A 25,801-nucleotide genomic window follows, 5' to 3' on the forward strand; every position below is an offset into this window, starting at 1 on the left:
TATCCAAACAGGAGTCACAGGACCTGCATCTTTTGTGTGGAGAAAAATACTCCTGGTCCCAGTCACAGAGCATAACCTAACCTCAGCCAGCTACACCCTAAACGAAGCACCACTACTACACAATGGAGAACCAAGCACAGGGGTCTCGTACAGCTCCATGTGATACAACCCAAATGACAGCTAGAGAATAACAAATATAACTATCCTGTGGGGTGGGGTAGGGGCTGCAGTTTCACCCTGTCTCATTGTGAGGGGCTTTCCTTTGGCACTTCATTCATTCACGATTGCTTGACACTGGCTTGCTTATTGGGGGTATGCCTGGGGACGAAGCTGCCAACAAAACACAACCTTCTCCCCACCCCCCAGTCACCCACCACCACCAGGGCCTGTGCCCTTAGAAGGGCAGTAAACACTAGCTGGAGGAACAGCAGCATCCTTGTGAGACTGTGGGTTCCGGAAGCAAGGGGGCTCTACTCTAGGACAATCACCTCCCCAGAAAGCTGGGGACAGGAAGAGACGAGGACTCATGGAGAAGACACCAGCAATAAAGAAGGAGGCAGGCTTAAAGGGTGTCCTTCCATGGCAACCATTATCCTGAATGTCCCCAAAGTCCCAATGTCAAATAGTCTGTCACCACCACTCCCATAAACACTGGCTGTGTCCCAGACAGCACCACACTTCAGAATCTAAGATAGATGTTCTTGACAGGTCTTGCTCCCAAGGAAGACACAAGATTGTCTAGGAGACCCAAGTCCCAACTGGGGCCTTGGAAAGGACAGAATTCACCACCTCCTCTGCTTCACTGGCCAGAGAAAGGTGGAGGGGTGTGAAGTAAACTGCAGGGGCCCCTGGCCATCCTCCCAACGCACCAGAAAAGCACCACCCTGTCAAAGCATCTGGGGCCAATCATTCGAGAAGCCCAAGAGGAGGGCACAGGCCACAGAGGGTGGGAAGGGCAGGTATTCTATGGGGGCCAGCAGCAAATACCTCTGTGGAGAGGCAGCAACCAGCCAAATGAGTACAGAAGCCAATCTGAGATACTGAATTAATTACCATAAAAAAACAGGCCGTCAACTACCAGTTACCCAGAAGGAATATCTCAACAACCTTCTTTTCACCAAAGGCTCCCTCCACCATCCGTGCTCTCAGAATAAAAGATTCACAACACTTCTCATCATTACAACTACCACCTTTTCAGCCCTACTATGCTGTAGGCCTACACTAGGTACTTTAAATATCTCACCAAATCCTTAAAACCACCCAATTGAGGAAAATTGTTATTCTCCCCATTTTACAGATGAGCTAACTGAGGCTGAGAGGCCACATAACTTAACCAGAGCTCCAAGGCACAGATAAGCATACAGACATGCACAAAAACATTTTATCCACCCCACCAGACTTGAAACTCCATGAGACCCACCCCCAGGCCCTGCCACGGAGCCCGCTTGTGGAGAACTTAGCTCCCAGCTTGGTGCCAGCGTGTATGGGGCACTCCGTGGGCACCTCTCCAGCCACTTACCACTCTCTACCCCCTGCCCGACCCCGCCCCACCTGCAAGAGGGAACATGCTGTGCCTGGGAGTCTTGTCTTTTCAGTTCTTCACAACTGAGTTCATCCCCAAAGAGTGAAATGCCCCAAGCCCTGTGTACCACTGGAGACCAAATGGAATTTCACAGATTCATTTCTTGAAAAGAAAACGATCACCTGCAGGCATAGAGGAGCCAACTACATTTCTACTTAAGGAAAAAGGTATCGGGCTTTGAAGCATTCCTCTCAGTGGCCGATAATGAAGAAATAGGGTAGGTCCTTTTATTAAAAATTAATATTTTACATAAAAACAAAACAGACACAACATAAACCTCCAGTCTAGAAGCAAGTAAACACCAATTTGCACAGACTTGTATAGTTGGCTCCAAAATGTGCCTTCCACTGTTTGGAGACCAAAATTAACTTCCAGTAGTAAATTTAGGAATGAAGAAGTTAAGATGGCTATGGACCCTCACCCAAGACCTCGGTACTACTTGGGACCACAAAAAGGATTTTCTGTGTCTTTTTAGACCCCTGAGGCTGGGTTGCCTGTATTGCAGAGAGGGCCCTGTCAGTCCCAACTGGCATGCATCTGCCGGGCATCTGAAAGCTTTACAGTAAATGGTGACTCATCTACTGCAGCCACCATACGTACTGCTAATGTAATAAGCCGAAGTTTGTTCCATCCACATGAAAGAGAAACACTGGGTGCAGGGCTGTGAGTCTGACTCAAACTGAGACCCCTGTTCACCGCTACTCGTCAGCATCTAGCTGCAATTCAAACTGTAATTACCCAGCTCTTCGGGACTGAAGGCAGGGGGAAGGGGGGTTTCTAAGGAAGGGTCACATCCATAAACACAGAACTCACTTCTTATAAGTCATTGCTTTTGTTATTGTTGTTTATTTGGTTATTACCAAATGTCTACCCTTCTGAATTCTTATAAAGTCATTTCTTATCAAGCTAAGTCTCCCCATGTGGTCACTGATTCAACAAATATTAACGGAGTACCTACTATATCAGACACTACGCTAAGTGCCAGATACACAAAGGTGTGCAAAACAAGCTAGAATGCTGCCCTCATGGAGATTCTAAGTCCGGACTAGCTGCTTTACATACCTTTTCTCATTGAATAGATCCATCTTACAGATGGGAAAACTGAGGCTAGGAGAGGTCAGGGAAGTCACCCAGGGTCGCACATTAATTAAGTGGAGAGCCTGGACTCACACCCACTTCTGTGGCACCCTGAAGCTGAGGCTCTCAGCCACCAAGTTACTGACAAAGAGAGAGGAGCAAGGTCCAGTCCCTGTTCTGAGGAAGCTGGAGCCTAGTTAGGACAGGGACAATGAAGAAAATATTGGGGTGAAAAAAGAAAGTACTGGGGTGCTCGCAGAGAGAGAGAGGCTCACGAGACAGAGACAGCAAACCTCAGCTGGGGTAGGATTCTGGACATCTTCCCCAAAAGAGGCCATGAAAGTGGTAGGGAAACAAGGTCCAGAAAAGCAGGTAAAAATGAGGCTGGTGCTAGGCTGTCTCCCAAAAATTCATGGCCACCTGGAACCTTAGAATGTGATTTTATTTGGAAATGGGGTCTTTGCAGACATAATTAGTTAAGATGAGGTTATACTCATCGTCAGCTCACCTAATCCAATGACTGGTGCCCTTATTTATAAAAAGAGAAAATAGCGATACACGCACGCACACACACTCACTCACGGAGAATGCCACGTGACAATGGAGACAGGGATTGCAGTGATGTTGCCACAAGCCAAGAAACACCCAGAATCGCCAGCAGCCACCAGGAGCCAGAGAGAGGCACAGAGCAGTTTCTCCCTCAGAGCCCCTGGATGGAACCAACCTTGCCAACACCTTGATTTCAAACTTCCAGAACCGCAAGAGCAGACATTTCTGTTGCTTTGAGTCATCCAGTCTGTAGTACTTAGTTTCAGCAGCCCTAGAAAGCTAAGACAAGGCAAGCTCCAGGCAGGCTATGCACACTGTGTGAAGGAGTTTGCACTCCACCCTGCAGGTGTGGGGCAGATTATAAGCAGCAGAATGGGATACATCCCAGGGCGCATTTTATAACTGGAGCTTATATCCTTCAAATCTATGGCCTCCGGTCCGAGAACAGTTAGTGTCCTCTAGGGCTTCATTGTCCACTGTCCATGCTTCCCCTGCCCACATTCTTCTTGCTGGGCTCATCCGCACTGACAGATTTGAAATTCCATGAGACCTCCCAGGCCCTGTCACAGAGCCGGCTTGCAGAGAACCTAGCTCCCAGCTTAGTGCCAGGCATGTATGGGACACTCCGTGAGTGCCTCTCCAGCCACTCACCACTCTGCCTGACCCCACCCCACCTGCAAGAGGGAACATGTTGTGCTTGGGAGTCTTGAGTACTAGACTCAAGTACTAGAATCTGTTTGCAGATGGTGCCCGACTCCAGCCAGGACATTCTTCTGAGCAGATGCCTCTAAACTGTAGTTCTCATGGGTTTCTCAAGCTCAACATGTCAAAAGGTAATCTCAGCTCAACATCTTTCCCCTTACATCTCTTGGGTTCCCCCTCATCTTTGTCAGTGGTGCCACCAAGCATCCAGTAACATGCTAAAAGCTGGGGGTCAGCGTAGACTCCCCTGCACACCTCCACATCCAGGGAACTACAAAATTCTCTCTCCATTCTAGTCCCCCTTTTTCGCTCCATAGCACAATTCCCATCATTTCCTCTCCGGATTCTTGCTGTGGCCACATGATGCATTTTCATTCCTCTAAGACTCTCCCTTTTCTCCCCTACCCCCACCCCAATCCAGTCATCTTGATTGCGAAGCCAATGCTGACTCCAAGAAGCACGGCTTTCAGAAAAGCTAACTCCAGCCCCAGTGCACCCAGCCTAAGGGCCTCTGGTGATTCACAGGCCTTAACCCCATCAGCAGCCCCACCCAACCTCATTTCCTTATCCTCTCACCCCGGCAGGATACACTCCTCCTACATCTTGATCCTACCCTCTAACTGCTCTGTGTGCTTTGATTCCTGCTTCCTATCAGAGCTAAGCAAGTGCAGAATCTAAGGCCCTAAGGAGCTAATACCTTAGGGCTGCTGCTTTCTCTTACTAGGAAACTCTTGCTTTGGGTTTTCTTTGTATTCATCCAAAGTGGAGAACGTTCTCATTTGCAGGATTAAGAGAATTCCTCTTGCCCAAGGGTGGGACAGGGAGATTGGAGGGTCACTAAAAGTTTTACATATTTAGTCAAAGCTAATATACCCACCCCCCAGGCTACAGTCAGCAGATAGGTCAGTTTCTCAGGGGGTTGGATAGTGCTCAAAGTTGCAGGCCAATGTAACAGCAACCACCACTTAACAGCTGTGCTCCAAAACTTTGGGTATTATTTAATCTTCCTGGTAACCCTATCAAACTAGGTGCTGTTATCACTGCCACTTTATAGACAGAAGAGTGAGGCATTAAGGGGTTAAGTACTCTGACTCAAAGTCTTACAATTGGAAAGGGAAAAGGCAGCAATTAAGAACCATCCCAGCTGTGTTCCAGTGAGGTCACTTACAAGGAAGGGAGGGAATTTGGTTCACACAGGCTTAAGATGTGAGGCCCCAGCACACAGGGTTACACTGATGTGTGCTCAGGGATGGAGACAGAATTTGAATCTCCTCCTGTAGGACTCTCTAGGCCTCCATTTCCTTATCTGAAAAACAAGAATGATTAGCCCCACCCACAAGAGTTATTGGGAGGATTTAAATGAGATGATGTATGTTAAATTACAGAGCAAAATGCCTGGCACACAGAAGGTGTGTAATAAAGATAAGCTGCTTCAAATTGAAAATAGACGGGTCCTGCGTGGTGGCTCACACCTGTAATTCCAGCACTTTGGGTGGCCGAGGTGGGCAGATCACCTGAGGTCAGGAGTTCAAGACCAGCCTGGGCAACATGATGAAACCCTGTCTCTCAAACAAATACAAAAATTAGCCAGGCATGGTGGTGCACACCTGTAGTCCCAGCTACCAGGGAGGCTGAGGTGGGAGGACTGCTTGAGCCTGGGAGGCAGAAGTTGCAGTGAGCCGAGATCACATCATTGCATTCCAGCCTGGGCGATAGAGCCAGACTTTGTCTCAAAAAAAAAAAAAAAAAAAAAAAATTGGGAAGGGACAGAGTAAGATCAAGACAGAGAGAAGCAGGCAGAGGGGGAAGCAGTGCCCTGACCCTGTGGAGTACAGGGAAAGTGTTACTGACCCAGCATGCAACAAAGCCCATGACACAGAAGCACCGTCATTTCCAAGGGGCATGAATCCCTTGTGATCACAAAAATAACAAGAGCAACAGCTAGTGTGTATAGAAGACTTGGAAAGTTCCAAGCAGTTTCCAGATACAACTCAGTTAGTCCTCCCCACATCCCTAGGAGGTAAGTTAGTCATCCTCATTTTACAGAGGGAGAAACTGAGGCTCAGAAAAGTTGGCTGACTTGGTCACAGTTATGGAGGCTGGCAGCTGTAAAGCTGGCACCTGGCCCCAGGTGACTAACTCCAGGTCCCACAACCTATCAACTGCTTCCCGAAAATCAGGCAGGCCCCCTTCCTGGTTCCTGACCTTCCTCTTCCCTCTTCATCTCAGAATCTTCTTGCCCTTCACCCTCTTCTCTTCTGCCCCTCTCCTCACTCCACAGAAGAAGATGAACGCTGGCCAGTGCCCATGACTCCTCTTGTTGAAAAGGCATTGGTACAGAGAAAGGATCACAGGCAGAGCAGGCAGAGGCCTCTGTCCTGGACCCAAGTCAGTCCAGAAAGGAGCTCACATCCAAGTCCCTGCACACTCCAGTTCCCTCAGCTCACAGGTTGCAATCAGGCACCAATGAGGTAACAGACCTGGGTATGTCCAATATATCCTAGATGACTGTTCAAATCTACCTAATGCCTTCTGGGACCTTCCTCAACAAATGCCGCCTCTCTCAGGCATCCCCTATACTGCATCTTGCCCAGTCACTAGCCCCTTGCCCTGAGTGGCCCCAATGTCCCTTGTCTTAAAAACAGCATCCCTGGCCTTGCTGCCTTCTCATGACACTTACCTCCCATACACCCCACTCCTCGGCCTCTGCAGGGATTTGTGTAACCACTCCCTCTGGATGTACAAGCTCCCCAAAGGCAGGGACAATAATCCACATCCCCTAAGGGATCCTGCATTGTGTCTGTTTTGGCATGCATCCAGGGGAAACCTTGAGAAATAGTAACTGAAAAGCACAAAGAACATTTAAGCATGACATCTTAGGTCATTCTCACAACAAACCAGGGAGACACAGAGGTTACTCCCATTTCAACATGAGGAAACTGGGGCTTGGACTAAGAAACTCAAGGTCATCTTGCTCCCAAGTAAAGGTGCTCAATACTAGAATTTATTAGTTATGCCCCAAAGTGTCCTAAACACACCAGATAAGTGGCTTGCCTCCTTTCCTTTCTGCTTTTTCCACAAACCAGGCTTACAAAAAGTTTCAACTGCACGGTAAATCTAAGTCTGCTCAACAAAATGTTCTCTTTAAGTCTCTGTCTTCTCCTCTTAGGCCACATTTCCAGATCTGAAATGGAAGGGGCACATATTAATTTGCTGGGGGTTGCATTCTCTTTTCACCATTATTCGCAATGACCCTGTTGGCTGCCCTGTTTGGGTCTGTGTTTGTCTGCCTGCCCGTCTCTGTTGCCACGCTAGCCCTGGATCTGCCCCCCAACTACAGACGTTCTGCAGAGATGGGACAAAACGAGGGAGAGCGGACAAGGGGCTCCAGGACTCTGTAAAACCAGCTTGACAAAGAGAGTGCTTGCTCAGAAGCCAAAAACTCCTGCGATCTAATTTGTGGGTGTCACCATTACCTCCTCTCAGGGTGGAGACTGGGAGCTTGAGAAGAGAGATGTGACTTGTCCAAAACCACATGGCAACATAGTGACTCAAATCCAGCTCCATGTGGATGACTTCCCAGTGCTGTCTCTCCACCGCAACACATTTCCTCTTTTTACTACCAGAAGCTCCCCCCTCCTTTCTTCTTTTAAAAACCAGCATTCCATGATATATTAAGAATTTGACAAAGAAAAAAACCTAATCAAAAGTACATCAAATAAGCCCTACACCTGTCCAGATTCTTATGGACGTGTGTGCACTGATATTTACCAGGTCATCATCAGCACAGGTAAGCAATTCCATATTCTTGTCCCACTTAACCTTGCTCTGTCTATCTCATATCAAGTGTTTAAGTTCTCCACTGTACTGTTTTCACAGCATTTGCCTAACTATTCCCTAATTACCTGCATTTGGATTATTTCTGGGTTTTGTTTCTGTTTTTTTTTTTTTTTTTTGCCATCTTTGGATAAGTGGCTTTCCTTCCTCTTGGGATTATTTCTGTAGGACTTATTCCTAAAGTAAAAACTCTGGTAAAAAGGTAGGAACAGGACCACAGCTCCTGTGGCCCATTTGTCCAGCATCACAATGCTCTCCAGAAAACCAGCTCCACGTGCAGCAACGTTAGTGGTACTCTGTTTTCCTTCTCACAGGCCTCAAGAGTGGGTTTTATAAATGTAATCCATTTCTGGCTAACATGACAAGCAAACTGAAGTGTCACCTTAGAGCCGGCTTAACCTACATTTCTTTTGTGTTGAGATAGCGAAATACTTTGGCTGGGTGTGGTCTCTCATGCCTGTAATTCCAGCATCTTGGGAGGCCAAGGCAGGAGGATCACTTGTGCCCAGGAGTTCAAGACCAGCCTGGGCAACACATCAAGACCCCTATCTCTGCAAAAGTCAAAAAAGTCAAAAATTATCCAGGCACCATGGTAAGTTCCAGCTACTTGGGAGGCTGAAGCCAGAGGACTGCTTGAGCCCAGGAGGTTGAGGCTGCAGTAAGCCATGATTACACCACTGCACTCCAGCCTGGGTGACAGAGCAAGACCCTGTCTCAAAAATAAATAAATAAATAAACAAATAAAAAATAAAAGAAAGTGAAACACCTTTGTATCTCTCAGTTTATGATCCAGGCTTCATACAAAATGATGTGTTCCTATGCCTGGGTTTTTCACCAATATAGTCTAAGTATTTGCTTAAAGATCTTCATCAGTTCTGTGCTTAACTTTGATAACATGTCTTATCCATTGGTTTATTACAACTGTTTCCCTCTTCCATTAACTTCGCTATATGTATATATATATATTTATTATTATTATTATTTTTTTTTGAGAGAGAGAGTCTCACTCTGTTGCCCAGGCTGGAGTGCAGTGGTGCAAACTCGGCTCACTGCAACCTCTGCTCCCCAGGTTCAAGCGATTTTCCTGCCTCAGCCTTCCAAGTAGCTGGGATTTATAGATGCATGCCACCACACCTGACTAATTTTGTATTTTTAGTAGAGATGGGGTTTTGCAATGTTGGCCAGGCTGATCTCCAACTCCTGATTTCAGGTGATCCACCCACCTTGGCCTCCCAAAGTGCTGGGATTACAGGCATGAGCCACCGCACCCCGACATCTTTTAACATGATTTTATTATTTTTATCTTATAGATTTTATTCCTTTATAGTTGAACACATCTCATTCCATTAATGATCATTTTTATGGAATTTTCAAACGCATTTGATCTCGAGGATAAAAATACCATCTGCTTCCTCTGAGTTTTAAGAGTTTGTAAAACTTTTTAATACATCTAAAATATAATATATGATGTGAGATATAAATCTGAGTTCATTTTCTCCACACTGTTATCTAGTTTTTCCCAAGAGCCATTTACTGTAAAATTATTTCTTTCACTATTATTTACCTCTCCAAATTTGTCATATACAAATGTCTTCCAGGCCAGGCGTGATGGTTCATGCCTATAATCCCAACAATTCGGGAGGCTGAAGCAGGAAGATCACTTGAGCCCAGGAGTTCAAGACCATCCCAGACAACATGACAAAACAAAATGACAAAACCCTGTCTCTACAAAAAAAATACAAAAAATTAGCTGGGCATGGTGGTGCACGCCTGTAGTCCCAGCTACTCAAGAGGCTGAGGTGGGAAGATTGCCTGAGCCCAGGAAGTTGAGGCCACAGTGAGCCGTGATCACGCCACTGCACTCCAGCCTGGGTGCAGTGAGACCCAGTCTCAAAATAAATAAATAAATGTCTTCCATTTATTTAGATCTGTTTATTGTACTGATCTTCCATTTTCCTGCTTTATCCTACTATTGTACTATTTTAATAACTACTGCTTGCCTGCCTTGTTTGCTTAGAGAAGTCCTGCTCCTAAAAGATATTCAAAACATCCTTTGATATGCATGTCCACCAATTTTTCCTGACTATTATTATAGTTATCATGTTCCTTCATTATGAAGTATTTCATTGGAATTTTAACTGCCAAAAGGGCATGAAATCTAGGCATAAATTTTGGAATGCTGACCCTTTAATGCTTTAATTTCTGATCAGAAGCAGCCATGTAGGATTTTGTAATTTTCTTTGAATAGAGATTGTGTCATTTGCAAACAGCGATATTTTTATCTCTTCCTTCCCTATACCAATCCCTCTAGTTTCTCTTTGTTCCTATATTGTTATGACAAGCATCTGTTAAACTATGTTAAATAAGAGTAGAGATAAGGGGCATTTTGGTTTAGTTCCTGTTTTTCAGGGCACACTTCTAGTATTTCCCCACTCTGTATCTGCAGCCCCTGTGTAAGGATTGCTACATGGTTATACACAAGCAGGCTCTTTATCCTACATAAGGGTAAATCCCCCAACACACCTATTTTTTACTCTTCTGATGCTTTATAATGCATATGTAATTATTTCCAGTATTTTTCTACATCCACTGAGACCAAATTCATTCATCCATCAAATATTTGTTGACTGATTATATGTTAGGCACTGTGCTAAATAATAGGTATTCTGATTTTTATGATTTCTTTCTATTAATATTGGTCTCTCTGTGTTGAATCAGACTTACATTCCTGAGATGAGCCTTGCTTGGTAATTTTTCAAGACTCATTTTTTGAGACAGGGTCTCACTCTGTCACCCAAGCTGGAGTGCTGTGGCATGATCAGGGCTCACAGAGTCTCAGCCTCCAGGGCTCAAGCAATCCTCCCACCATGCAATCCCTCCCAAGTAGCTGGGATCACAGGTATGCACCACTGTGCGCGGCTAATTTTTTTTTTTTAACTTTCTGTAGAGATGGGGTCTCACTATGTTGCCCAGGCTAGTCTAGAACTCCTGGGCTCAAGCAATCCTCCCCTGTCAGGTTCCCAAAGTGTTGGGATTATGGGTGTGAGCCACTGCACCCGATCTCAAGACTCCTTTTTTTAAAGAGCCCATTCAGTGATCATAAAATTCATCTGGAAAAATTAATAAAGAATACTGAGATATCAACCTCCAAAACCCAAATCAAACATCACCTCCTGTGTGAAGCCTTCCCAAACCTCACTTTTATTTTTTTACCCTTGCCTTTCTGAAGTAGAGTTAGAGGCTCCACAGTCCCCCCCCCCTCCATCACCACATTCATTTATCACAGGGACTGTAATGCAATCAATCAATGGCCACGAGTCTGATTCCCCTCAAGACTCAGTGCCCTGAGGACAGAGACATGGTATATCACCAGGGCTAACTACTATGGCTACTGGATGGTAGATGTGCAATAGACATTTCCTAGTTAGGTCATTCACCTATTTATTTATTCCACTGATGACTTCTGCAGCTGTGTGTTTACATGAAATTGATCTGTAATTTCCTTCTTGGGATGAGCAGGGCATGGACAAGTCCACTCAGTTCCAAGCACACACAGAGAAGCTGTGGTCCAGTGGGCAGGCCTCCTGTCTGGAGAGATGCTGGCAATCTCCAGCTGGCTGGGCTCACAGGGGCTGTGGGGAAGGGGCAGCCTAGAATAAAATTATGAATAGTCCCAACAAGTGGGCAAAGCTCTATGATGGGGGAAGTCAGGATGGGCAACCCTCTGCAACTCAGGCATCAGGACATCTATTGAAGGTTACTAAGGCTCCATCCATCTGGCTGGACTGGGCAAGACTCCAACCCCTAGGACTAGTGATGCTGGCTACTACTTATCAATAAACACTGTGTTAACACTAGTTATCAAAAACCAGTTCTATGACCACCCTGTCAGGTATATATCTATGAGACTCCTGTCTTATACATAAAGAAACTGAGGCCCGGGAGGGTTAAACAATTTACCCAAAGTTACACAGCCAGTAAGGACATGAGCTGGAATTCAAACCCATGTCTCCCCACCACACCTGGTTATCACTAACAAATGGACAGGACAAGGTCTCGGTCCCAATTCGGGACCCGGATATCAGGCACATTAGCAGAACAGGAACTAACACACAGAAGCCTCTTAGAAGAACTGAGACTCAGAGAAGGAAACGGGACACAGTAACGAGGCAGGAGGCCCTGCGGTGTCAAAGCCAGAATAGTGTCTGAGCCCAGAATCCTAACCAGAAGGGATCTGAGTCTCCATTTCCTCAGACCAGACATGATTATAAGAGCTGAGGGCAGGGCTTGGCTGAAGGAAGTAACCCATGGAGCTGCCCTTACCAAAGATGAGGCAGGCAAGGTCTCGATGGGTGTACACCACTCAGCCCAACAGACCCCACAGAGAACCAACGTGTAGTCACACAGGCTTCCCACTACGACATCAGCTGCAGTCAGAATGGGAGGGAGGCTGTGGAACATGGAGAATCTGATTTTGAATAAATGTCTGAAAATCTTGGCCTTTGGTTTCCTTATCTGTAAACAAACAGGGCTGGACCAGATGACTTCTGCAGACACTATGGATTCTGTTTCTCATTTGGGGATTCTTTGTCTTAGCAACACTATTTATTTGAATTTTTTTAAAAATCTTTTTTTTCTTTTTTGAGACGGAGTTTTACTCTTGTTGCCCAGGCTGGAGTGCAACGATGCGATCTCGGCTCACCACAACCTCCACCTCCCAGGTTCAAACGATTCTCCTGCTTCAGCCTCCCAAGTAGCTGGGATTACAGGCATGTACCACCACGACTAGCTAATTTTGGTATTTTTAGTAGAGACAGGGTTTCTCCATGTTAGTCAGGCTGGTCTCGAACTCCCAACCTCAGGTGATCTGCCCACTTCAGCCTCCCAAAGTGCTGGGATTACAGGCATGAGCCACCGCACCCCGCCTAAAAAAAATCTTTTAAAATATTTTCTGGTGCTCTACATGTTCAGAGAAATTTCTTTAGTAGTGAACTATAGAAATGATTCCTGAAAGTACAGTCTTAATAGCACCATTTAAATCAGGGGTCCTATGTATGGTCATAGCTAGCTAGGCTTTAGGAGGCTTGCAGCTCACACAGGCAAAATAAAAACTGGGAGTTTGATGTGCATGAATACAGAAGTGGGGAATGTTTCTGAAGGGAAAGTCCATGGCTTCCATCATATTCCCAAAGACGTCTGTCAGCCACCAAAAATGTTAAGAATAACTAACTGATCCAAATGGACCTACAAAGTCAGCTCAGTGATGGGGTATGATGGCTCATGTCTGTAATCCCAGCACTTTGGGAAGCTGAGGCAGGAGGATCACTTGAGGCCAGGAGTTCAAGATCAGCCTGGGAAACATGGTGAGATGCCTGTTTCTCCAAAAATAATAATAATAATAATAATAATAATAATAATAATAATAATTAATTACAAAAAAGTAGCCGGACATGACAGCCATGTGTCTGTCGTCCCAGCTACTAGGGAGGCTGAGGTGGGAGGATCACTTGAACCCAGAAGTTTGAAGCTGTGAGGAGTCTGAGTCAGTGAACTATGGCTGTGCCACTGTACTCCAATCTGGGCGACAGGGTGGGGCCCTGTGTCAAAAATAAAAAAAATGAAAAAACAACTCAGCTAAATCAGTGGAAGCTAGGACAGCAATGCTTAGCCATAGCAGTCAGCTCAACTGACCAAATGTGCCCAAAGAAATTGTGTAGCCACAAACCCTCTTCTACCCTCTCGGACCATCTAGAAAGGATATGGCCACTAATGAAGCCAAAAAAGTGATTGGGTGGGTCTGGGCATCTCATCTTCACTACTTCAATAGAAAACAGGATGAATTTCATTGCAATAGAAGATCATCTTTACAACAGTTTGGTGGATTCATTCGATACTGGATACTTGGGTACTTAGTGCCCCAATATCAATGGAGGAACAAGTGTCATTTCCTCTACTTTCCCACTCCCCAAAGGTAGGCCCCACCTGGAGCTGGTTAGAAATGCATCTGGGGCCTCACTCACACTTGCTGGATCAGAATCTGCATTTTTTTTTTTTTTTTTTTTTTTTTTGAGACAGAGTCTCCCTCTGTCACCCAGGCTGGAGTGCAGAGGCGCGATCTCAGCTCACTGCAACCTCCGCCTCCCGGGTTCAAGTGATTCTTCTGCCTCAGCCTCCTGAGTAGCTGGGACTATAGGTGCGTGCCACCATGCCCAGCTAGTTTTTGTATTTTTAGTAGAGACAGGGTTTCACCATGTTGTCCAGGATGGTCTTGATCTCTTGATATCGTGATCCGCCCGCCTCGGCCTCCCAAAGTGTTGGGATTACAGGCGTGGGCCACCACGGCTGGCCCAAAATCTGCGTTTTAACAAGAGTTCTAGACCCAAGGAGATTCATGTGCACCTTGAAGTTTAAGAAGTACTGCTGCGCTTGCGTTGGCCAAAATTTACAGAAGAAAAAATGAAAGATAAAAGAAAAATTACAAGTGAAAATACAAGTAACAAGAATGTGAGCAAATGTCAGGGAAGAGAAGGAAAGCCAAAAGTGGGCCCTGTGGGAAAAAAGTTTTTCATGAAATTAATAAACCATGGGCCCAATTTATTTCAAAGGAATAAACTGGAAAAGTTAAAAAAGAAACACAAAGACCCAATAAAAGCCACTGATACAAGGAATTTTATGTGCAATCTTCAGATAATAACTTTGAAAGACAAAATCAACAGGGTGGTACTTACAAATTTACAAGACACCCAAATGAAAGCAAAAGGAAAGACACAAACTGAGCAGCAACAGAAGACAAATTAGAGTAAGTGAAAAACAACCAAGGGGAAAGCACCTGGACTTAAAGCATCCTTGGAGGGTCTTTCAATAATGTGTAAACATTTTTTAGCCACTTATACAGGCAAAACATTCACATTTTTAAAAAATGTGTCATAAAGCACAGGCCTCTCTGAACACCACTCTGTTCCCAGAGGAAACCTCTGTTACAAGCCTGGTTCACAGCTTTCAGGCCTCTTTTGTATGAATAGGTGATTCCATTAAAAATATTATACTGTCAAAAATATGATATTGTTTTGTGTGTTTTCCTTTTCAAAAATAGTGTCACCCTGTACCTATCACTCTGCAACCTGCTTTTTTCACTCAAAATTACGTTTCTGAGATCTAGTCTTACGACTAGTTACTAACTGAATGTATTCCTTTTAACTACTCTTGCAGTGTTTTCCAACTTTTTTGACTGAATCACACAGTAAGAAATACACTTTATATTGTAATCCAGTTCGCATTTGTGAATACACAAAACTGAAACAAAAGCTCACCAAATATTCAGCCACATTATGTGCAATGCACTCCATTATCTTCTATTCTTTTGTTTCACACAGTGTCAAAACCCACTAAGGTATTTTATTGACCCACTAAAGATCTGAACAACTCAGGTTTTATTTAGCTCATCTCCCACTGATGGATATTTACATTGTTGTCTTCAATTTTCCACGATTACTATAATGTCCAATGAACACTGTACATGTGAGTGTTTCTCTAGGACAGATACCTATTAGTGGAACTGCTGGGTTCTAAGAGATGGGCATTTATAATTTAGATAAATATCACAAAATTGCCTTCCAAAGCAATTATATCCATTTACTCTCACCAGCAATGTATGAAAGTAATATTTCTTTACACTGTCACCAAATCAGTGTATTATTAAATATTTTGATCTCTTCCAATCGGATAGATTACAAATGCCTTCTTATTGTGGCTCTGATTTGTACTTTTTATTATAAGAGGGTTGTGGATCTTTTCATATATTTAAGAGCCACTTACACTTCTTTTCTGTGAATTTCTATCCATGTCCTTTTGCCCATTTTTCAATTAATAACACTTTTTGTTTATTTTTAAAGGCTCTTTGTATATGAAGAAAAGTAACTCCTTTTGTCATATTTTTTCCAAATTATTTTTCTCAGATTATCATGTATCTTTTGACTTTGTTTATGGTGTTACTCTCATGAAGTGGTTCTCATTTTGATGTCAAATGTATCAATCTTTTATGTTATAGCTTCTGGGATTTGTGTCAAACTTAGGAAGGTCTCTCTACTCCCAAGATAACAGAAAAATTCTTATATGGCTTTTATACTTTCATTCTTTATTTAACCATTTGACCTATGTTTGATAGGCTTATTCTGGTCTAAAGCACAAATTAGGGATCCTGCTCTTTCTTATCTCCCAGATAGCTATCTGGTTGTGAAGATCCTATATTTCTCCATACATTTGAAATACTGCCTTTATCACAAAATACACACACACATACACATGCCCTTATTTATTTCGGGTTTGCTATTCTGTCCCATCACTTGTTCAGCCAATTAATACCAAGTGATCTTAGTTACTGTAGTTTTTTTAAATGCTTACTATATATCAGAACTAGAACTTTCTTTTTCTTTTTCATATTTTTCATGCATGCTAATTTTTCCATATGAACTTAGAACCAGCTTTTCTACACCCAAAATAATCCTAGTGGTAATTTTATTGTGATCACACTTTACATGTATAGGAAAAGTGACATTTTTATAACACTGACTCTTTCTAGCCAAGATTACATTATCTTTCTCTTTAAGTCTTTTATGCCCCTTGGTAGTGCTGAGGTTATATATTAATATAATTTTATTAAGCTTATAACTAGATATTTTATCTCTTTTGTTGCTTATACAAGTGGGATTTTTTTTTTCTTCCATCATATTTTCTAGCTGGATATTTATGGGGGAGTACTACTCATTTTTGTGCATTAATTATGCACCAAACTACCTTACTGAATTCTCTTGTTTGTCTTTTAGTTTTGCCTTTTCCTTCTAGGTTTTATACCTCTTATCTAATTATACCAGCTTATCCCCACCAGAACAAGGTTATGTAATTATGGTGCTTAATCGAGATTTTAACGGGAATGCATCTAGCATTCACCATTTTAATACTAAGCAAAATTTTGGCTACTTGCTTGACAAAAATGTATTTTCCCATGTTGAGGAGGTATCCAATTATTCCTATAGCAGTTTTTATTAGAAACGGATGTCTAATTTTTCATAAACCTTTTCAGCATCTTATTTTCTCCTTAGATCCTTTAATACAATGAATTTTTATTAACAGAAATCCTAAAGTTAACCTATCCTTATCTTCCTATTCTGGAACTCCCGTGACCATGGAGTTCTTTCAATGGGCTGCTGGGTTCTAATTATGTTATTAGAATGTTGCATCTTCAGTGTTCAAAACGGAGACCGGAGACCACTTTGTGGCTCTGTGTGCACACCTGTTTTTTTGTCACATTTTGTTACACTAGCTTCACAAAAAGAATTTAAGCGCTCTCTGCTCTAGGACAATGTAAATTGCATTAGAATCACCTGTACCTTCAATATTTGAAAACATTCACCTGTGAAACCATCTGGTTCTGGGACTATTTTAAGAAATAGCTCTTTGATAACTTTCTCCATTTCTTCTATGGTAATTGGTCTGTTTAAATTTTATTCTATTCTAGTGTCTGGGTTTTTTGTGTGTGTTTTTTTAAGAACACATACTTTCATGTTATATAAACTATTTCTAAACATAGAAAAAGATCCTACCAGCATCACTATAAGAAGTAAATATAGCCTCCACCCCAAACCTTACCAGGACAACGCCCAACCAGCCTGGTTCCTAGCTGCTGCACCCCTCCTCTCTGCCCTGTTTAAGGCCTCATCTTTTCTCACCAACAGATTCACAAAAAAAGAGGACAGACAGGTTTGCAACAAACTAGAAATACACTCCAAAGCAACATAGGGGCTACCCCTGTCCACCCCACCTCCAGTGCCATCAGGGAAGGACTGCTGAAACTCACCTTACTTTCTCTCATGTAGCCAAATGGTCCATTCCCCTCTCAGTAGAGGTCCTTCCAATTTTGTGTGGGCTTCTTTTTCTGAGCCTTCACCAGCCCCTACCCCATGGCTGAAGCCAGCAGCCTACCCCACTCCACTCCAAATCCTCTGCCTCCTACGCACAGTATGAAGGGATCCATGTGTATGCCTGTCCACCAGGCACCCGGCAGAGGCTAGAGTACCTGCTATACACAGGTCCTGCCCTCTAAGAGCGTGTTACCCGAATGAAGGGTGAAGACCTGTCCACAACTAACAATAAGTCCCTCAGGAAGCAGCCCAGAATGACCAGGCACTAAACAGTGCAGCAGAGAGTGATCCCGGGGTGTAAAGGTGAGGAACGACTGGCTGGCCAGGAAACCCACATCCAGCAAGAGACAGAGGGCAAGGCTGAAGACCAGCATCTGCCTGGCCAGAGCAGGGGCCAGATAAATAAACCTGGAACACATGGGCCCTGAAGCCCCAGCAAGAGGTTTGGACAGACAACCAGAGCCCCTGTGGGCTCCAGGGAGTAACAGGAAGAAAGTGGTGTTTTTGTCACACCCCCCAACAGTCTATGATGCCAGACTTGCATTCAAAGAAATGGCTAGCTGTGCCAAGAACTCGGTGAGCTGCAGGGGGTGAATAAACCACAACCCTACGCTGATGCCACAAGTGACAATGAACACACATACACAATTCCAGGCTCTAATGACAGAGAGCAGACTGGAATCATACCACAGCACTAGGGCTTAAATCATTTATTGCACTACACAATAAAAACCACATTGCCACAAATCTCTAACCTCAGGGGGCATCTGTGCTAGCCCAGCACTTCTCAAACTTGACGTGCACCCAATCACCTGAAGGTCTTGTTAAAACTGCAGATTCTGATTCCACAACTGTGGATGGGACCAGAGGTTCTGCATTTCTTTCTCTTTCTCTCTTTCTTTCTTTTCTTTCTCTCTCTCTTTCCTTTCTTTCTTTCTTTTTTATTTTTTGATGGAGTTTTGCTCTTGTAGCCCCGGCTGGAGTACAATGGCGCAATCTCAGCTCACTGCAACCTCTGCCTCCCGGGTTCAAGCGATTCTCCTGCCTCAGCCTCCTGAGTAGCTGGGATTACAAGCACACGCCACCATGCCCGGCTAATTTTTTGTATTTTCAGTAGACATGGGGTTTCATCATGTTTGCAAGGCTGGTCTCGAACTCCTGACATCAGGTGATCCACCCGCCTCAGCCTCCCAAAGTGCTGGGGTTACAGGTGTGAGCCACCGCACCTGGCCCTGCGTTTATTTCTAGGCAGCTCGCAGGTGATGCTGCTGGTGCAGGGGCCATGCTTTGAGTACTAGATTATACTAAGGCTCTAGTGGGCTTGCAGGCAGCTGATTAAGGGCATTAACCACAGGCAGAGAGAGAACTGGGGGCTGCCTGTGGCCTGCGGCAGAGCACCCAAACTAATCAACTCATTTTCTATTCAAAAGATTCATGCTGGGGGTTCAGTAACAGGCAGGGCTGCCTTAAAGCCATTAGTAAATGGAAACCACCCCCTGCATTTCACAACTGCTGTCTAATTACCTTCATGTAACCTCTCACAGCGCCCTAAGCCAGCTCTTTCAAGTACTGATGCCACTAATCAAGTCGTAAAGCCTTAAAGCATCATATTATTAGCCTTGATAACAGAGTGTAAAACAAACCTGAACAACAATGCATTCACTTCTCCCAGCTGAGGCCATCAGTCAAGCTAACGTTTACGGTACAACCCGGGTCAAGGGAAAATGCACTTAACCAGTGAGAATCCCATATCCAGGATGGGCCATGCCAGAGAAAAGTAGTAGCTTTTTAAACGAACTATTTGAGGAGATTCTGGAAACTGATATGACCTGCCACAATCCCAGAGACTTCTTTCCTGTCTCCATATCCTTAGATAAATCAAAACCTGGAAGAAGCTTCCACTTCCCAGCCCCCACCCCCCTCCCCCTTCACCCCCTTCCCCCTTCTTCCCCTCTCCTCACTCAGGTCACTTGCTTATGCACAGTGACCCATTCAGATCAACCCCCCTCACAAACCACAGTGCTCCCTATCATGGCTTGATTCTGAAATCAGGTAGCCTGTGTTTCAAGCGCATGCCTGTGGCCCGCATGTCCGAAGGCAGACCTGGATCTCACCTCCATGCGATCCACAAAATTAAACCCCCTACCCATCCCCCCACACGTGCCAACAAATCAGGGTTCTAAAGTGTACAGAACCTCAGCACCTTACTATACACTGGGGGGATTCACAAGACATAATCCCTGAACTTGAGAGGCTGCTACAAGAGGAGATACAGCACCCCAAGCTTATGTAGCAACCAAACCTTAAGGTCCCCAGTGGCTGGTACCCACCGATGTGGAGAATGTCCTATATTGGGCCCATAGTTCTACAGCACATAACTAATGACAACTCCATGGTGGGGATTAGGTCATTGGCTCTGGAAGGAAACAAGGCTGAGGATGTGCCCTGCTCAGGGTAAGCATTCCTGCCGTGGTGTTGACTGGGCAGAATGTGAGGAACAAGAATTAACCTGTCCTACAATGGCCACAGGTGGGTAACTCACCTGAGATTACACGCTGGGTATTAATGCTGAAACCACAGCTCAGGTCTCCCAACTGCCAAGCAGAGGTTCTTTCCACTAAATTACACTCCCACTCCCCTCTCCTCTATTTTGGAATTCCTCAATGAAATTAGCATTAGATTTGCCTTTTATTTGCTCTTTATTCTCCCCACAACTTCAACCAACCTCCAGCACCCTCTTTCTCTTGCGGAAGCAACGTGATTTAACCCACCTAGGAGTTGCTCCTGTTCTGCTGCTATCCATGAGACGGGAGGACAGCAAAGTCAAGTCACCTCCCTTCCAAGGGCTTCGTTTCCTTTTCCCTAAATGAAGGGGTTAGTGGAGATACTTTCTCAGATCCTTTCCAGCTTTTTTTTTTTGAGTCGGAGTCTCGCTCTGTTGCCCAGGCTGGAGAGCAGCGGCGCGATCTCGACTCACTGCAAGCTCCACCTCCCGGGTTCACGCCATTCTCCTGCCTCAGCCTCCGGAGTAGCTGGGACTACAGGCGCCCGCCATCACGCCCGGCTAATTTTTCGTATTTTTAGTAGAGATGGGGTTTCACTGTGTTAGCCAGGATGGTCTCGATCTCCTGACCTCGTGATCCGCCCGTCTCGGCCTCGCAAAGTGCTGGGATTACAGGAGTGAGCCACCGCGCCCGGCCCGATCCTTTCCAGCTTTAAGCAGAATCAATAGGCACTTCACTTTGCAGGTAAAATAGAAAAGAGGCTCCCTAAACTATGGCCCCTGCCTCATCCTGGTCTGTGCAGGGAGGATGGGCTGGTCTAGGCACCTGATAAGAAGCTCCAGTCCACAAAGAACCCGTCCACCAATCGCCTCCCATGGTCCACTCAGAGCTTCCCCAGCCCACACAAGAGGAGGAACAGAATGCTGCCAGCAGCCTCTCAAAAACTTGCCAGGAAGAATTCTTAATTAGAGGTTTTTTGTTGCATTGCGGTATTTTATTTTCAATGACTTTTTTAAATTATAGAAATTATAGTTAGTTCATGCTCATTAGAGAGAATCAGAAAACATTTTATTTTTAATAACTTAAAATCATAAAATGTCATTGGTTACAGAAAAATCAGGAAACTTATTAAAAGAAAATCTTACCTATAAACAAATCTAAATATATTTAATTAAATCATATTTCAGTCAAGAATCAAAGAAACCCAGGAGTTAGGATTGACTTTAGAGTGATGGTACAGGATGAGTCTTGGACACTGTCATGTAAGTCATGGGGGGATGACTATGATCCAATCCAATCTCCCACTGAGGTAGAAGAAGGTAGGCAAGAATTCTGTTTCCCCTGTCCCTGACAGGGGGCCACCCAGCCTCTACCTGAACACTTCCTGCTTTTTCAGCCCTTCTCCAGACAGCCCAGGCCATCTTGGAGGACAGCTCCATCCACGGTTCCTCCTATAGCAGAAGGTAGTGAATAAGCACAGGCTTTTGAGAAAGTTGGGCTCAGGTTCAATTCCAGGTTCAGCCTCTTACATGCTCCATGACCCTAGGAAAGTCATTCAGCCTCTTTGAACTTGAATTTCCTCATCTCTGTAATGGTAACAATAATGCCTGCCTCATTGGGTCGCTGTGAGATTTCAATGAGAAAATGTCTAGCGTGCACTTGGCAAAGTGCCTTCCACAGTAGTCTAAGTGATCAATAAACAGCAGGTATTATTATTAAATGGTAGCTTGGAACAATGGCTTTCAAACTTTTTCCATTCTTACTCTCACCAATTAATTACACTTTATATCATGACCCAGCACATAAAATATCTCTACATACACATAAATATATCAAACTAGACAAATATTTTCAAGAAACAAATGCTGACCCATGTTCATTTGGTCCACTCAGACTTTTTTTTCCTACTTTCCTCTCCTTTCTATTCACTTCCTTTTTAAAAACTGCTGGTCTTCACGGTGAAACCCCGTCTCTACTAAAAACACAAAAAATTAGTCAGGCGTGGTGGCGAGCGCCTGTAATCCCAGCTACTCCAGAGGCTGAGGCAGGAGAATGGCGCGAACCTGGGAGGTGGAGCTTGCAGTGAGCCGAGATGGCGCCACTGAACTCCAGCCTGGGCAACAGAGCGAGACTCCGCCTCAAAAACAAAAAAAAAAACAAAACTGCTGGTCTTGGCTGGGCACAGTGGCTCACGCCTGTAATCCTAACACTTTGAGAGGCCCAGGCAGGTGGATTGCCTGAACTCAGGAGTTCAAGACCAACCTAGGCAAAATAGCAAGACCCCGTCTCTACTAAAACACAAAAAGTTAGCCGGGCGTGGTGGTGCAGGCCTGTAGTCCCACCTACTCGGGAGGCTGAGGCAGGAGAATTGCTTGAACCCCAGAGGCAGAGGTTGCAGTAAACTGAGATGGTGCAATTACAGTCCAGCCTGGGCGACAGAGCAATGCTGTCTCAAAATTAATTAATTAATTAATTAAAACTGCTAGTCTTGATCACTAACTTGATTGCACAACTGACAAACAGATTGCAAATCACAGTTTGAAAAACACTGGCTGAATGTAGTGGCTCACACCTGTAATCCCAGCACTTTGGGAGGCTGAGGCAGGCAGATCACTTGAGGTCAGGAGTTTGAGACCAACCTGGCCAACATGGTGAAACCCTGTCTCTACTGAAAATACAAAAAAAATTAGCCAGGCGTGGTGGCGTGCACCTGTAGTCCCAGCTATGTGGGAGGCTAAGGCAGGAGAATTGCTTGAACCCAGGAGATGGAGGTTGCAGTGAGCCGAGATCGTGCCGCTGCACTCCAGCCTGGGTGACAGAGACTCCATCTCATTAAAAAAAAAAAAAAAAGAAGAAAAGAAAACAAATGAAAAGAAAAAAAAAAAGAAAGAAAAGAAAAGAATAACACTGACTTATACTAAGACCAAATCTCTCCTCCTAGCTGGGCACCATGGCACTTTAGGAGGCCGAGACAGGCAGATTGCTTGAGCTCAGGAGTTCAAGAACAGCCTGGCCAACATGACGAAACCCTATGTCTACAAAAAAATACAAAAGTTAGCCAAGTATGGTGGCATATGTCTGTAGCTCCAGCTATTCAGAAGGCTGAGGTGGGAGAATCACTTGTGCCCAGGAGACGAAGGTTGCAGTGAGCCAAGATCTCGCCTGGGCAGCAGAGCCAAACCCTGTCTCAAAAAAAAAAAAAAAAAGAATCTCCTGCCATACCTTCCACCTTTCACTTTACCTTCTGGAACCACACAGATCTACTCTGCTCCATCTTCCACCTCAGACTTTCACATATGAAACATTCTTCATTCTGTCAAGCAGTCATTTCATGAGATGGGGCTGCCCAATCCACCTTCGCTCCATCCCTTTCTGCCCAACTCCTTCCTTCCCCTGCACTCTGTGCCCCTTTCATCACTGCCATCCAGGATGGCCGTGATCTTCTAGCAGCTGCCCTGCTTCTCCCATGGCCTCTCCATAGCCTCAGCTCAAGCAGCCTGGCGTGAGCATCTTTTTTTTTCTTTTTTTTTGAGAATGAGTTTCGCTCTTATTGACCAGGCTGGAGTGCAATGGCATGGTCTCGGCTCACCACAACCTCCTCCTCCCAGGTTCAAGCAATTCTCCTGCCTCAGCCTCCCGAGTAGCTGGAATTACAGGCGTGTGCCACCATGCCTGGCTAATTTTGTATTTTTAGTAGAGACAGGGTTTCTCCATGTTAGTCAGGCTGGTCTCGAACTCCTGACCTCAGGTGATCTGCCTGCCTCAGCCTCCCAAAGTGCTGGGATTACAGGCATGAGCTACAGTGCTCGGCCATGGGCAACTTTTTGAACCTTCATGCAGGATGCTTTATCCATCTCCAGAGGAACTCATCTTGATTTCTTCCAGCCCATCCGTAACTCTACTTGGAAAGCTGGTTCTCTCATATAAATGTGTTCCTTCTTTGTCCTTCCACAAATTAGGATGCCTTTGGGGCTCATCAAATAAGAAAAGCGAAAGTGAGGAAGAATTTTAGTACACATATTTGAGCCAAAACCTACAACCAGAAAGTGCCCCCTTCTTACTCATTTCTAAACTAGCTCTGCCTGCTAACCCTGGAACCAAACCGAGAAAGCCCCACCACCCAGCCACATCTATGTCCCCCTTACGGTGAAAGCGGCCCCGAGACAAGGAATCGCACACCTGGCTGCAAACGCAGCCTTTCAGAGCTGAGATCTCCCAGCACCACCTTGCATGGGCAGGAAACCATAGATATCAGATGCAGCCACAGTTTCCCATATCCTATCTGTATTTGTAGTGATCAAAAAATACATCCGTGGTAATAAGAAAAAATAAAATAAAATGCACACACATGCACCTAATATCATACTCTAATTGCTAACATTTTGTAATTTGGGTTATTTTTTAAAAAAGGTTTCCAAAGCAATGACAAAAATGTCTACTCTGCCTTCAAAACCCAAGCTGACTCCTCCTTGATCCCATCTGTATCATTGTACTTGAGGAGTTTGTCACAAACACATTTAAGGGAGTGGTTCTCACAAGAGGAACCTTTGACAACCTGCCCCCCAACATTTATGGCTTTCTTAGACAATCTGTATCCCTAGACAATATAGTTTTATGTTTTTATTGACCTTAAAATGTAATAAAAAGATATGCTGTATGGAATATTCAAAGTCTTGTTTTTCTAAATTCAAAAGTATATTACTAAAATTCACTCAAACCATTACATATAGATGTTGTTCATTCATTTTGCTGCTGTATAACAATCTATCACATGACAATAATGTATGTACCCATTCTCCTGCTGATGGGCATTTGGATTTCCAGTGTTTTGCCATCATGAACAGTGCTACTAGGAATATTCTTAGTATACGTTATGTATACATGCTGCCCACATAAGCAAGTTTCTCACGATGATTATATACCTAGGAGTGAAAATGCCAGGACATGCTGCATGTGAATGTACAACATTACAAGATACAGGTTGAACATCCCTAAGCTGAAAACCTGAAAACTTGAAATGTTCCAAAATCCTAAATTTCTTGAATGCCAACATGATACCACAAGTGGAAAATTCCACACTTGACCTCAATCTTATGACATGTTGCATCGAAATGCGATCAAAGCTTTGTTTCATACATAAAATTATTTTATGCATTTGTTTATATATAACAAGTGCATTATAGTATCTCAAATATTCCAAAATCGGTCCCAAGAATTTTGGATAAGGGATCCTCAATCTGTACTACCAAACTGTTTTCCAAAGCAACTGCATCAAGTTACACTCCTACCAGCAGCTCCTAAATGACCATAATGTCCTAACTCCTCTTCATCTTCAATGCTTGCTGCTGCACAGCTTCTTCACATCTGCCCATCAAACAGGGATGAAATGGAATGTCACTGTGATTTGTATTCCCTGATTACTAATGAAATTAAGTGTCTCATCATAAAAAGAGATCCTCTCCCAACCTAACTCCCTATACTTTTCTTTCATGCTCATATTGTCATCCATAATTAAACATTTGTGGGATTAATTGATGAAAGCCCATCACTATTTTCTTCACCACGGCATACTGCACAAGTGGCACAAAGTAGAGCCTCTGTGTATCTGTTGAATTAATGAATGCACGGGTAAC

The 25,801-nt window shown here is 44.3% G+C and overlaps 1 protein-coding gene and 1 pseudogene across 3 annotated transcripts in view; both read right to left on the reverse strand.

Moving 5' to 3' along the window:
- Positions 1 to 25,801, reverse strand: part of TRERF1 (transcriptional regulating factor 1) — a 226,676-nt gene that overhangs the window by 173,372 nt on the left and 27,503 nt on the right. The gene's annotated exons all lie outside the window — the stretch shown is intronic.
- LOC112624050 lies at positions 12,691 to 12,770 on the reverse strand (annotated as a pseudogene).

The sequence above is a fragment of the Theropithecus gelada genome, chromosome 4 (genome assembly GCF_003255815.1).
Source record: "Theropithecus gelada isolate Dixy chromosome 4, Tgel_1.0, whole genome shotgun sequence".
Lineage (NCBI taxonomy): Eukaryota > Metazoa > Chordata > Mammalia > Primates > Cercopithecidae > Theropithecus > Theropithecus gelada.